Consider the following 16,013-nt stretch of genomic DNA (forward strand, 5'->3'; position numbering starts at 1 on the left):
GGTCATCCTGCTGAAAGGTCATCCTGGAGGCCATCCTGCTGGGAGTCTGTTATAGACCATCCAATCAGGATGGAGAAGTAGATGAAGCATTCTACAGGTAGCTGGCAGAAGTCTCACAATTGCTAGCCCTTGTTCTTGTGTGGGACTTCACCTTACAAATGTCTGCTGGAAATACAACACAGCAGAGAGGAAACAGTCTAGGAGGTTCCTGGAGTGTGTGGAAAATAACTTCCTGACACAGCAGGTGAGTAAGCCTGCCAGGGGAGGTGCCTTGCTTGACCTGCTGTTTACAAACGGAGAAGGACTGGTGGGAGATGTGGTGGTTGGAGGCCATCTTGGGCTTAGCAACCATGAAATGATAGAGTTCTCGATTCTTGAAGTAAAGAGGGGGGTCAGCAAAACCACTACCATGTACTTCCAGAGGGCAGACTTTGGCCTGCCTAGGATACTGGTTGAGAAAGTCCCTTGAGAGGCAGTCCTGAAGGGCAAAGGGGTCCAGGAAGGCTGGACATTTTTCAAGAAGGAAGTCTTAAAGGCGCAGAAGCAGGCTGTCCCCAAGTGCCGTAGGGGGCAGGGGAGATGGCCGGCCTGGCTGAACAAGAAGCTTTTGCTGGGACTCAGGAGAAAAAGGAGAGTCTACCGCTCCTGGAAGAAGGGGCAGGCCACTCAAGAATAGGATAGGGATCTTGTTATGTCACGCCGAGAGATCATTAGAAAGGCAAAAGCCCACGTAGAACTCAATCTGGCCATTGTTGTAAGAGATAAAAAAAAGGATCCAGGGAACTACAGGCCTGTCAGCCTGATGTTGGTGCCAGGGGAGATTATGGAGTGGTTCATCTTGAGTATGCTCACCAGGCATGTGCAGGACAACGAAGGGATTGAGCCCAGTTCATGAAGGGCAGGTCCTGCTTGACTGACCTGATCTCCTTCTACAACCAGGTGATTGGCCTAGTGGATGACAGAAAGGCTGTGAATGTGATCCACCTGGACTTTAGTAAAGCCTTTGACACTGTCTTCCACAGCATTCTCCCTGATAAACTGGCAGCTCATGGCTTAGACAGGTGTACTCTTCATTAGGTAAAAAACTGGCTGGATGGCCGAGCCCAGAGAGTTGTGGTGAATGGAGTTAAATCCAGTTGGCAGCCGGTCACAAGCGGTATTCCCTAGGGCTCAGTTTTGAGGCCAGTCTTGTTTAATATCTTTGTCAATAATCTGGATGAGTGGATTGAGTGCTCCCTTAGTAAGTTTGCAGATGACACCAAATCGGGCGGGGGTGTCAATTTGCTTGAGGGTAAGAAGGCTCTGCAGAGGGATCTGTACAAGCTGGATCAATGGGCTGAGGTCAATTGTGTGAGGTTTAACAAGGCCAAGTGCTGGGTCCTGCACCTGGGTCACAACAACTCTATGCAATGCTACAGGCTTGGGGAAGAGTGGCTGGAAAGCTGCCCAGTGGAAAGGCACCTAGGGGTGCTGGTTAACAGCCAGCTGAATAAGAGCCAGCAGTGTGCCCAGGTGGTCAAGAAAGCCAACAGCATTCTGGCTGGCATCAGGAACAGTGTAGCCAACAGAAGTAGGGAAGTGATTGTATCCCTGTACTTAGGCCTGCTGAGACCACACCTGGAATACTGTGTGCAGTTTTAGGCCCCTCACTACAAGAAGGACATTGAGTTGCTGAAGAGTTTCCAGAGAAGGGCAATGAAGCTGGTGAATGGTCTGGAGAACAAGTCTTATGAGGAGTGTCTGAGGGAACTGGCACAAAGAAGAGAAGGCTGAAGGGAGACCTCATTGCTCTCTACAACTATCTGAAAAGAGGTTGCAGTGAGATGGTGTTGGTCTCTTCTCCCAAGTAACTAGTGGTAGGACGAGAGGAAATGGCCTCAAGTTGCATTAGAGGATGTTTAGAGTGCATATTAGGAAAAAAATCTTTACTGAAACAGTAGTCAAGCACCGGAAAAGGTTGCCCACGGAAGTGGTGGAGTCACTGTCCTTGGATGTGTTCAAAAAACGCGTAGATGTGGCACTTTGGGACACGGTTTAGTAGGGGTGGTGGTGTTAGGTTGATGGTTGGACTTAATGATCTTAGAGGTCTTTTCCAACCATAATGATTCTATGATTTTGTAAAAAGAGTTTGACAACAAAGCTAAGAATTCCGGTGTATTGTATAAATAGTTTAAGATCTGTTAACATCTACAAGTATTAATGTTCTAGTAGAATCAGAAAGTATTGTACATTGCTGGCAAAACATACACATAACATAGGCATTGAATATATGTTTTTCAGTGTAGTTTATTTTTGCATCTCCTGCTAGACACTTTTCACATTCTTCTGAGACACTTTCAGTTCTCATATGTGAGTAATTTGTTCCATACAGCTGTTGAAAACACAAATCCATCTCCATTTCTCTTTTGTTACAGAATGTTTTTGTGTTAGCTGTGCAGGCATGCAAGTCCAAAAGAACAGTGAGCTGAAAATGAGTGATGCCTAACTCACTTGAACTGAAAATACGAAGATACCTTACAACTTATTATAGGGAAGATACACCTTAGATCCTAAGTGCTGTTTTCTAAAGTAATTCTCAGAGCATAATGTGGCTTATCTTTTGCTATATTTGCACAGTTTCTCAGACAATGATGCCCCAACCTGTTTGAAGCCTCTAGTAAGAAATGCTCAAAGACAGTATAATAATGATACTGGTCATTCTTTGTTAGTGTCATGAAACACATCACATCTTCAAAAAAGAGTTATGTGCTAATCCTTATTAGCATTAGCTAAACATACAGCTTTTTGAAAAGCAAGGATATCACTACCCAGCTTTTAAAATTACATTTTCTAATCTCAGCTACACTTGCAAAAGATATTTGATTTTTCTGAATGCAAACACACATGCAAGTTTATATTTTTAAGTCATAGTACAGCCTAATGAATGTGCTATAAACTTCATATCCCTTCATTAAAAAAAATCCTATTAACTTTGAAATTACTGTGTACCTATCTTGTAGACATTGTGCAGATGATTTGAGAGTGACATGAGAGTGTCATGGAATCTAAAAACAAAACAAAAAAACAGAAGGAAAATAAACTAAAAATATCCCTTCCAGGTCCCTGCTCACAAAAGTTAAGCTGTGGAAATATAAAATTGTTGTGTTGAAACAAAAGTTAAAAATCAAAGGTTGTTTACTACCATATGATATGTTAGAAATCTTGTATGCATATATCAAGCATATCTGAAGACAAATAGTTTAGAAAAGTACAAGCAATTTAATGGAAAAGATAGATGACATGCCTAAAGATTGTCAGAATTTAATAACAGTTCTCTCTAGGGTTATCACAGAAAGAAGAGGAAAATATTTTATATACACATAAGAATGAAGCCAGAAGGTCTGTCAGGCATGCCACTAGGCGGCTGAAAGAACGTGCAAAGATGACTGACTGAAAAAATTTCTTTCTTGTTAAGCAGTTTGCAGAAAGACCGAATTTAAGAAACATTACAGCAATAGGGACAGGTAGGGACTGGTACTGATAAGAGAGGTAGATCATCATGTGAAGGATTCACATTTGGATATTGCAAGATTGTTTACTTTGAAATGTAAACCGCTGTGTGATATCACACACACAGTTAATTCAGGTGCTATGAAAACAGTAAGTTAGGATGCAGTTCTGCTAGAGTGGACTTTTTTTTTTCAATTCTTTGCATTCAATTCTTGCACAGCATTGCACAGCAGCATGGATGAAATATTTTTGCTTTTGTCTCTAGTATGTAGTGTGTGTATAATAGGTATGGCATGCAAGTTGAAGCAAATTCCAAGTAAAAGTCTGAGCCAAGTGATTTGGTATAAAGATAAAATTGTACATTTGGATTGAAAAAATAGAGCAAATTTTGTATTGAAGAAGATTCCAAGAAGGTAATACACGCACACAGACATGTTGCAAGTATGCCAATCTGGCCTTTGTTCCATTCTAATACTAACCTTGTCTAAAGGGATCCATACTCACGTAAAGTCTGACCATCCTGGCTGAATGGATGCTTTAGCTCAAAAGCTGAAGTTGTCACTGTTGTCATGATGTTTTTTAATTTACATTTTGCAAGAATTTTGTAAGCTTGCACTGTTATCCTGACTGTGGCAGATATTGGTAGGACAATAGCTAATGGAAATTAAATACTATTTGCACCAACAGAACATAACAAGAGTAAGTTCTCCATCACAACTCGAAGCTTGCTCAGTGCCACACACTCACTTATGAAGTTTCCCCATGTAAATACTAGAGTAAAATAGTGCCATGGGCTGATGTAAAATAGTGCATGGCAATTACATGACAATGCGTGCCAACGTTAGCATATAATTACCTGATAACTGAACCATTAACTTATCATATCCCTTCAGACAATGGACATGTTTTAATAAATTTTCATGGTCTTAATAAATTGTATGTATCACAATTGTATGTTTTTAAAAAGAGACTTTGTATTTGCATAATTTCTGTAGTCTCTAAGTCTTTCTAAAGTTCACATCACAAATTGATATTGGAACATTATTAAGGCAAGATACAAGATAAGATTGTATAGTGTAATGTAGACTTGTCTAACAGAATTGTATGCTCCTCTGTCCTTTTTGTATCTCAGGTATTAATGTTTTTGTATATTTGTATATAATGGTGTTTATATCACTTTCCTCAGGCTTTTAATGAAAAAGCCATTACTGTAGTATAAGGGAGAGCATCTGAAGTCTCATGGAATCCTTGCTCCTCCCTTGGAGTGTGGGAGAAAAGTTAATTGTTAAAAAAAATCCCCAAACAAAAAGCTTTAATGAAAACTGCCAGAAAGACTTCCTTTTGAAATTTTGTTTGTATACGTATCTGTGCACGTGTGGCTTTCCTGTGTTGACTTTCAAAGTAAATACAGGTGAGCCCAAAATGTCAGCAACGTTATGTTTGAACTAAAACAGCTGCTTTTTAATTTTAGCAGCCAATTGACAGAGAGGAATTTATTTCAGGTACTTATGTCTCAATGAGTTGCTGAACTGCAGAATCCTCATAAACCAACACTCAGAAGCACATTGACACATAATGGAGCTTGAGAACTGTTAGCCCAGCTAATATCAGCAAGTACACATCCCACAGCTATATTACTTTTCACTCACACAGTCCTCTAGCTGCCATCTGTTCAATACAGAGTAGAATAAATCCCTTTTGATGTGTGTTAACACTATTCCTGGATCATCGTTGTAAAAAAAAAAAAAGAAAAGAAATGAAAAAATGAAGGAAGAAAGAAAAAAAAAGATGGAATGTTGAAGTGAAACTGTAACACAATGTGAATTGCAATTTGTTAATCTGAGTGGTTAGGATTGTGAAATTTTATTGGCACCGTTGGCTGAGCTTTGATGAGGGGAGTGTATGTGTTTGCCACGGAAAACAAATACAACTGTTGTGTTTTTGTTCTTCAGATCTATTTTAACAGAGGAAATTTGCTTTCCACAAAAACCATCAAAAATTAAGACTGGTGTTAAGCAACTGATGAATAGAAGAAAAAAAATCCGTTAACTCTAAAAATAAACACAGACTCTCAACTAGTCAATCAGACAGACATCACTGCTCAAAACTAGAAATTTTACTAGCACACCAGCTCATATATATATATAAATATAAAGAAATATATTTTTATATATATAAAAAGCCATGAAAGTCAAATGCTGTTTCAAAATGCCACAAAAATGACCTGTGAATAATTATGCTCCCACTATTAAGTGGCTCATTATTAAGTCTCATTGTTGGAACTGAGCATTTTGCTGTGAACTAGGACACAGAGTAACAGAGAGCTTGTCTAAATTAGTGTTGCATTTCCCAGGCACTGTAGGAATGAAAACTGGGTGGGAGCAGGGGATTAGAAAATTGATGAACTTGCTCCTGTAAACTGTAAAAAGGCATAAATCGTCCTGCTGCACAGTCAGTTTGAGATGGATGTAGCACGTAAAGTTGATGTCTTTGTGTTGGAACAGAATGTCACATCTCCAACACTTCAAAATATTGCTTCACAAAGTACAAGAAAATCCAGTTCCCAAAATAAACACTCTTGTTATTCTCTGATGAACTTTCTTTGTGATATACCCTTTGACCTGTAACATTTCTGGAAAGCTCCGTAAGTCTGGAATCTGAAAAAGCCCAGCATGGTTGCTCGTGAGATCGCCGTATGGGCTGTTACAGACAGTAGAGTAACAACTTGAGGTCAAGCCCATACAATAGTTTGAGTTGTTTACATGTGGAGCAACTGGCTGTGTTTCATGTGTGTAGCACAGAGGTCAGCTGTCTAAAGTGACAAGGTCAAAAGCTGACCTTTCCATTTCATAGGAAATTCTGGATTTGGAAGGAGAGTGGGAGAGGGGAGGGAATCGTCCCACCCTGAAACACAAAGGGTACATTTGAGGCTTTCCCGTAGAAGGGAAAAAATAATACTTTAAAAATAGTCTGTAGAATTTCAAGCTGAATCTAACCCTGGAAACTCAAGTTCAAGGCTCTTAATTCTCCCTTTTGGCAGATTTGTGAAAAACCCAGAGTGCAGAAACCTTTCCTGTCATTGTTAGGTAGGAACCTTTTGCACTGGGTAGCACAAGTGTTTCCAGGATCTTAGACGCATTGCTGTATTGCCAGGGCATGCAGGGCATGGTGTTGTCACAGGAGACAACATAATTGACCTGGAATCTCTGGGAAACACAGAGATCTTCTAATGTGTTATGTCACAACTATGTCAAAACCGACACTTTAGCCATCATTTAGCATGTGATTAATATTGTTTCACAGGAAAATTCTTGGCTAATACTGTGTTACTTGTCACTTTAAGTGTGTTTTAAAGTCCGTTCAGGATAGTTTCAGTTAGCAGGGATGGGTCAGATCAGTTAAACCAGTTTTAGAAAACTGTGTCCCATCTCTTGGAAAGGGGTTGAAGATCTTGCTTCAGCTATGGCCATCATCCAGTGTCAGAAGTGGCAAGTCTACTACTCTATCCTTGTACGATTCTGGGTAAGCCAGTGGCTCCTGTGTTCTGGTCTTCATAGTAGGAAGTGAGTTTAAGAATATTTATGTAACCTAAGGAAGGGTTTTGATCCTGACTTTAGTTTTATCCATCTAGAACTCTAACCTTTGTAACAAGCCTGTAGAAAATGCCAAATTCTGAAAAAATAATTGTGCTCATATTTTTCATTTTCTGAAAACTGATCTAGTTAGATTCAGGTACGTTTTTGAGTGCATTTTGGTGTTGGTTTCAAACCATATGATTGCAGTGGCTTTTAATGATACCCTTCATGGTTTTGTAACCAGTTCAGGCAGTCAACCTATTACATCTGCGACGTTTCTTTCTATGTTTATTATTCAATTTACTTTTGCTTTGTGTTTTGAAATACCTCTTACACAGTCTATCAGTGCTTATATCAGTTCACTGTACAGCTATTCCACACCATGACAGCAAGGAATAAATTGTAAAGAAAATACAGATCAGTGTAAATAATGCCACCAGTGTAAGCTACAAGATCTTACTGCATTAGAAGACAAAAAGGAGACTGTTCAAAACCATTATAAAAATACAGCTGGTGCATTACACAGTTGGGAATAATTTAGTTGAAGAGATCATGGAAAGAGAAGCATATTCCAGACTTTGCAGAATTTTCTGCACTTTCCTTCATCTGGGGTTGGTGAGAAACACACATAAGCTACACTCAGAACCAAAAATCCCTTCAGTCTGTTGAAGATGACAAAACAGACAAGATTTTTCTATTATGGATTTTTAACAGAAAATTAATTCCTAAGTAGCAACAAAATTAAACATAAATTAGTATATATTCATTTGATATACTATATTCAAGTGTTTATCCATTCAGGCAGCAATATCAACACCAGGTGGTTTATTTGATCAGTCATAGCCAAGCAACACACATACAGGAAATGCTGAATGTCAAGTATACAGAAGCTTTCATGGAGTACATTTTCAGAATAAATTAGAACAATGAATATGTTAAAGGAGATCATGATCTGCTCAGCAATATTCCATAGTCAAGAAAAGAGGCTAAATTCATCTGCTGAATTATTCATCGCAAATGATTTGCTTAATTCTAATTGTCTTCATTAGTACTTACCTGATCTAGACAGAGAAGAGCAAAAAACCAAAGCATTAGCCAATGAAGGTGGATAAAAACAGTATTATTGCTATGTATATTTGATTCACAATACATGCTTGTCACCTGAAGGCCACGATGTGCCTCTTGCACCCTCGTTGCACAAGGAAGCCACCAACTGCCTCTAAGGGATTTTGCTGTGGTGAGCAATGGAAAAAAACCTCTCACTGTAGAGGGACATATTTGACAGTTATTTTCCAAGGCTTGCCTTAGGCTAGAAGTTTTTATTTTGCCTCACGCTCCTCCCTGTCCTGTATAAAAATCATGTTGGTTGTCAATGTTTTGTCCCTTCTCTCCCTTTCTTCCCAGGCTTCAAGCTTGAGACAAAGGATCCCCTCTACTACTACTGCCTGTGGTCAGGAAGAGGGAAAACAAACCTCTAGAGCTGTCTTCTTTCCATGTGTGAGAAGAAGAAAGAGTGAAAATTTTCTGAACCTATGGAATTCCTAAAGATCTTGTCATTTTCACAGAGGAAAGAACTGTCTCAGAGTTAATTAGGGGAAAGAGGATGCCTGAGAGAGGTTCATACTGAACTGATGGACAGAAAGACAGATGATACACACATGATTGCCTGTTTAGAGTTTATTTTCTCCTGCCTAGGTAAGGAACAACGTCATACACTTTACTCAAACACACACAGCATGTTAAATGTATTTTAGCTCTCTTCGCTCAAGAAGTTTATTTTCCACTCTCCCTTCCTCCTCTGTCCATCATGTAAGGGAATAAATATCTATTTTAGTCTCATTCTAACTCTTATTCTAACAAATTTTCTCCTTCCCCTACTCCTTACACCTCTTCCAATCCTTGCTAGACCTCCCACTTTCTGGACTTTCCTACCGCAGGCCCCTTTGCTCTCCGCAACAAACCACTCTGGGTTGTATATGGCTGTCCAAGTAGAGTTCTTCATAAACTCAAACATAAACAACTTCAAAACCTAAGAAATTCAACCTGATGGTGTTCAGCACAGTTTCCAGCACAAGACCTTTGCAGCCTAATCTAGACGAACTCCCTCAAAATTTTATTATTAACTTCCTTGGATTCCCAGGCTCATGGACGGGGACTTCCAGAAATTGATCTTCAAGAAAGAAGGTTCCTGCCCTGCGCTGGAGAGTATTGGCTCCAGACAGACTAACGACTGTCTGTCAGTGTATGGGCTGAGCAGCATTTCCAGGCTTTATCATCATGATGCCATTATCAAATGAGCCAGTGGTATGTCAGGAAGCTTGCAGTGCATTAAAACTGTGATGCTCTCCCTATCCATGGTAATAGATAGGGCATGTCAGATAGGCTGACTGACCCAGAGTGAAAGATGTTGGAAATATTATAAAAGGTACTAGCAGGCAGGAAGCTTATTTCTATGTTCTAGCACAGTTTAGGGGGTAGTGGTTTTTAGCTACTTAAGCTGCCTTGAGAAATGTGTAAACTACAACTTTTTCCAAGATCATGCTTCCCCAGAGTGAATGGATCCAAAATCACTGTTGTGTAGTTTAATTATGTTTATTAGGTCCCAGTTAATTTCCTGTTTTCTGCACAAATGCCACCCCAAAGCATTATTTGGTTATATGGTAGTCTGTTTAATGATTATTATTCTCCAGTTTTAGATTCAAATAACAAATTTTTGCCTGTCGCCAATACTTGAGGCTCTTTTTATGGCTCTGACATGAATGCATATATAGTACTACATGTTCGCAAACATATATCCAACATACGTATATTTTAAATGAATTAATTTCATTTCCCTTTCTGGAAATTGTGTACACATACTACTCTACTGTCATATTCTATTAAGAAATTTTCAATGCAGTCGTTAATGTGTTTTCATTGGCATTCCAAAAGGGTTTTTTTATTGTGAAGCCTTCTACTGACACCCTGCTCATGCTTTCTATTATCCTTCTAGCTTTGTCTTCAGCTGAACATTCTCTTTTTTTTTTTTTTTTCCTCCTTCAAATGATTATTTGGATGAGGATTTGCATTTAAATGGATGCAGAAAGTGCATTAACAATACCTACACTAACAAAGCAAAAGCTGCTCAGTATTTGTTACTGCCAGACATGAATAAAATAAAAAAAAAAAAAATCAGTTAATGATGTTTCGTATAGCCATTTTCAGGTGTCTGAATTCAAGTAGAAATTCTTCTTTCGATTGTATTTAACACAGACTGTGCATAGAGCATTATGTGTGTGTCAGTAGCCTGACAAGAAAAAAAAGAGTGATGTCCAAAATCTAACAGTCATGGATGACATCTGTTTTCTGCACAGATGGACTGGATTCTTAGAATCTCAAGGTTAGAGACTAGAATTTGCTTTGAAATTATGCCCAGTTTAGACCTTAATTTGTTTTGTAATAAAATCAGTTTAAATTATTTTGGGGTTTAAAAACCCAAGCCCTTAAGCCATTAGTAATGTCTGGGTTTTGTTGCGCAGGTCATGGAAATGTTACAAATGACTTGAATATATGAAAGAGATACAGTGTGGTTATGAACAGAACTGTTGTGACTTGCATATAAATTACAAATGTAAGATGTTCTTTTAGTGTTATAAGTGAGAAAAATAAATTGGACTTGGCCAAAGCATTCTACTGCAGAATAATGCTTTTTGTTTATTGTTAATTATCTTATGCTTACAATAGTCTGTTTAAATGTATATTACTTATACTGTAACACGTGATTTAACACAAATAATGTACACAGAATATGGAATTAATTTCCAATTAACTTTTAGCTCTAGCAGCTTGTAAAGTTGCTCTACATCAAATTTCTGTTTTTCTATTGGGTCCTTGAGGGGTAACAGGCACCATAATTACAAACATTCATTTGCAACATTAAAAAAAATATTTTTCTAAGTATCATTAATCTAAAAATGTGTAATGAAAGAGAAAAGGAGAAGAGAAGTTAGGCTGGGAGTCACAAAACATTATTTTTCCTATATTTTTCTGTCTGCAGAAGAAAGGTACAACAGAGAAATTTAGCAAGGGTCTGAACATAATTTGGCATTGACACATCTGAGTCCTAAAATGCAGTTATTGCTTGTTGCCTAAAACCAATTTGCCGTATACTGCATGTACTAAAGAGAAATCTATAAACATCAGAGGTAAATCACTAACAAGTCTTTCTTGTACATATGAATGAAAAAAAAAATCTGTGTTTCCCTACCTATTGATGTGGAATAGGTCTAAATAAAGGAAATTCATTGCTTCCAATGAGATTTGCTGTGCGGCAGTGAAAGAACATGATTTCACATATCATAGTTAGTGTCTTCCATGCCTGTACTTTAACAAGTGTAATAAATATGGTTGATTCTAAAACCAGCCCTACAAAGCCAGTAAGTGACTTGCAGGTTATGAGAGAAACAACGACTTTTGAATGAACCAATGTAAATGGAATCAGAAGATTTACGAATATTGTTTAGGATCGTACAATGTTAAATCCTCCCCTGCAATCATCCTTCCAGCCTTTCATACTTTCAAAGTAACACCTGAGAGGGAAAGCAAAATCGTAACTACAGGAATGCTTGTGTGTGGTACCTTCACTCAAGCAGTGGAACAGATCAGGTCTATCTGTCCTGGTAGGACAGTGATTTGGTCTCAAACACTCATCTCCACATTCAGACCACTCCCGTTGCCTTCAGAGGACGTGCACAGAAGGCAGGGTCAGACCTGCCAGTAATGCCCTGTTCGTTTGCAGAATGAGTACTGAAGAGCCATTAATTGAGGCAGATGTGTTGCACTCGTATGAAGTAGAATCTAGGCTGGCAAACTCTCTTTGATTACGTAAATAAAGCATAATCCCCTCCTTCCCCTTTGTACCAGTTTACTTCGCCTCTGTTAAAGAGTAAAGAACAGTTGGTTTAAGCTAACCTAGATTTACTGAAATCAACAGTATTTTACACCAGAGGAAGATCTGCTTCCAGTGTCTTCACTGACATTTTTAGGTCAATTTAGTCACCCTGATGAGAATTTAATGCACAGAATGCCCAGGTCTCCTGCACTCTTCCATCTTCAGAGCTGCCATCATGTCAATACACTAATTTAGAGTGAGAGGAGTTCTGTGTATTATTCTTAATATGCATTTACAGTGTGCAGTGTAATTGCTCCTTTGGAGCTGATAATGCTTTTTTATTGCCTAAAAACCAATTTGCTCTACTGTGTGGTAATATAATCATTGGTTTATGTTGTGAATACATGTCATTATATATACTGAGCCAAATTCTCCTATCAATTAGAGTTTTTATCCACATACAATAAAAGTAAAGCCGTAGAAATAAAGGGAGTCCACGGAGTCCACCTGATATCACCAAGCCCCAATTTTGGCCCATGCGTCTTACTAGCTTTTAGGCTGTAGGAAATAAGTTGACAATATAACATATGTACAAAAAGTGAGCAGAACCTGCAAGGAAAATGCCTGAGGTAGTGATAGTTAACTGAGAAGTCCCAGGGAGAGAGCAAACATGGATTCACAGAGGGAGAAGGAAGAAAAAGCCAGTCACCCAAGGCTTTGCAAATCCAGCGTCGCTGTGTCTCTCAAGCGGAAGACATGTTCCCAATATGAAATGCTGCTGTACAATGTAGGAGATGTTTTTCCTTAAAGAAAGCCTGAGCATGTCACAGAAATAACTTCAGCAGAAGTAATACCTGCCTAATAATCTACCAGCTAGCATATTCACTCAAAAGATGGGACACAGTAGTTCAAACCTTCCCAGACAGAGAAGAATATGAGAATATGAAACTGGAAACACTGCATGTCTCATTTCCATCTGCATGCACTGAACCATGGGCTAGAGCTACTGGTTGAACCCCCTCCAGCTGTGTCTTCTGTGGACTTGGTTAGAGCTTGTTTAGGTCACGTCTTACTGGGTCAAGGCTTGAGATAGGTAGAGGACAGGTCTGAGCTAAACACCCTGCAGGACTGCTCCTTAAAACCTAGATGATAGGAGGCTTCAGGGTCCCATCCAGGGACTCTGTGTGCCAGTGGTATCTGGATGCTGGATGTGGTGCCTGAGGGAGTCCTCCATGCTTAAGCTTTCTTTCAGAATCTATTTACTTAATAAATAAGTAATGAAACAAGAGTACTTCAGAGGAAAATAAAAACTAAACAGAATTATGAAGAAGAATGTGTTAACTTATCTGAAAGTCTGAGCGGAGACAGATCATGAATCACTGTCAAACTATTACAGCCTGAACTCAACAGATCAGAGGATGAATTCATCCTCTGATCCATTTATATTGGGAATGAAGCGGGGATCACACATTGAAAGCAAAAAGCTCTGCCCTATTCAGTTGTGGCAGTGAGATGTAGATACTTAAAGGGAACTGGAAATCTTCATACCTTCTCAGTTTCATCTACAAAGCAAGCTAGTACTTTGAGAAGCCCATTATCTTCTGTGGTTTTTTTTTTTTTTTTTTAATACTAGAGGAAATAAAAGGCCATGGCAGAAAAACTACCTATTTGCAATGTAATTTTAAAATATTGTGTTTATTAGAGAATAAAGACAGGTTTTATTTTATATGTATTTAGAAATGTATTTTGTGATTGATTGTCATTAATAATCCCCTCAGAATATAGCATTTTGTCATAGCAAGACTGCTGTATCACAATATCCAACAAAGAAACCTAAGAATAAGCAGCTTTAGAAAACCTAAAATAAATAAACAGCAATAGATTGCCCTAGGCACATGCTTTTACTAATTTTGGTTTGTTGTTTTTCATGTCAGTTAGGTTCAATAAACTAGCTTTCTGGTAATGCTTTGCTTTCTTATGTGATACTTCAAGAACCAATTGACAGTTTCTTGTGTTGTCATTAGATTTTCTAGTTCCATATGGGTGTGTAAGGTCCAACTTGTCTAATTCTCTTAGATTTTTTACAGCTAGTTTCAAATGACACTTGGAACGAGGCCATTAGCAGAACCCTCTACACGTAGGTGTTACTTCTGTGTTTTGCCTGACAAAATTTCAGAGGGAAGTTGAAAATGTTGCCTGTTTCACCAGTTTGCAAAAATATGCTAATTAGAGCTGGCTGAAGTGTGACAAAAATAACAAACAGTCAAAAAAAAATCAGAAAAAAAAGAAAGAAAGAAAAACCTATGATTACATTCCTATGGGTCTTTCTTTGGGGATGAAGAAAGGTATTAAGAAGTGAAGTGCGTTCCTATTTCTTTGAGAGTCTTCTCCTTGAAGGCAACTGTACAACGCTGATTTCATACTTAGATGAATTCCTCTTCCAGCCACTCTATTCCAGCCACGTTCCTCTCCATGGATGAAAAGTGTATGAGCACTCGGGCACTATAAAGTCAGCAGGAGTTTTTCAGACCTTTCAGCGGGGCCATTAAAGCCTAGTTGACTGTAAGAGAGAGCAACTGGACAGCCAGGATCTGTATAGAGGTTCTGAACATGCTCATGTGTTTCATTCAAAAGGTATGTTCTTATCTCTACTCTGTTTGGACACAGATTTTCACCAGAATAGATTTTCATTCCTTTTCTCAAGTCTGGAATGATATTTTCATTTATCTGCAAAGAGTTGCAGAATGATTTTACAAAACTGAGTGAGTGGATGATAAAACAGCATATGAAACTCAGTGTCTCTAAATGCAAAGTAATGCGCATGCAGAAAAAAAAATTAGTTATAGGTTGTTGACTGGTTCAGGAAAGAGGGCTTATCGTCACTGAACAGTTCTGTAAAAACCTAATTTTAATGGCAACCAAAAAAAAAAGGTGAATATAATGTTAAGAATGATCAGGAAAGGCCATGAAAATAAAACAGAAAACCATATTATGACAATGTATAAATCCATGATATAGACTGTTTTTGAACACTGCAGAAAGTATTTTTTTCCATTTCAGAAAGGAAGTAGTGAAACTAATATATACATATACACACACACATATAGAAAAGAAACAAGAATTGTCAGGATTGATTAAGAGTTTCTCTTCAAAGAGACCATGCAATAAGAAGTTTCAGCTTGGAAAAGAGATGAGTTTGAAGGGAAAAGAGGAAAAGAAAGGCCTGTGAAACCACTGATGGATCAAGGAGATAAACAGGGAGTGTTTATTCACCGTCTCACAGTATAGGGACCGAGGTGCTCAACAAATTGATCAAGTACCATGTTTAAAACAAACTTTTCACACAGCACATGGTTAGAGGGAAAATTCTCTGGCACAGGACACTGAGGCATTGGAACAAAAAGAATAAATTTAGAGAAGATCATAGTGGATAGGTTCTTCATTAATGACAGCTGCATATAGTACGACTGCTGAGGAAGTCACTGGCTTGCTGTTGAGTGGGTACACCAGGAAAAATGCTACTGGTTTTTCAAATGAGTTAAAATTAGTTAGATCACGCAAGATTAGTGTCATAAGAAATCATAAAGATCCTCTCAAAAGAATCAATAGGGAAATGTAGCTGAATGAAAGAGAATGTGATGTATTGTGATGGAAATAAGCCATTCAGCATCTCACAACACATTAATTGTTAATTCAGGAAAATAGTGCATGCTACCACGCATGCTGTTAAAAAGTAAATCTGCAGCAATGAGGGGGAAAAAACAGGAGAAAGCAAGATATTATGTTTTCTTAGGAAAAGCACAAGAAACACTGAAAGTGGTCTAATGTTATTTTAGTGCACAGAATGCTTTCGATACAGTGTTCAGTTCTGGCCAACCTATTTCAGATAAAATATCAGCTAACAAGAGAAAAATGAAAAAAAGTTTAGGAAAGGGCAATGAAAACAATTACGACATAGAAAATACTCACTGAATAGTTGTTTGAAAAGACTGTTTAGCTCAGGAAGAAAAGGCGTAAGAGAGAATATAATAGAACTATGTAATGGAAAAGGCCATTTCACCACTCCACCAGAAAATGGA

Source organism: Chlamydotis macqueenii, chromosome Z (genome assembly GCF_036417535.1).
Source record: "Chlamydotis macqueenii isolate bChlMac1 chromosome Z, bChlMac1.mat, whole genome shotgun sequence".
Classification (NCBI taxonomy): Eukaryota; Metazoa; Chordata; class Aves; order Otidiformes; family Otididae; genus Chlamydotis; species Chlamydotis macqueenii.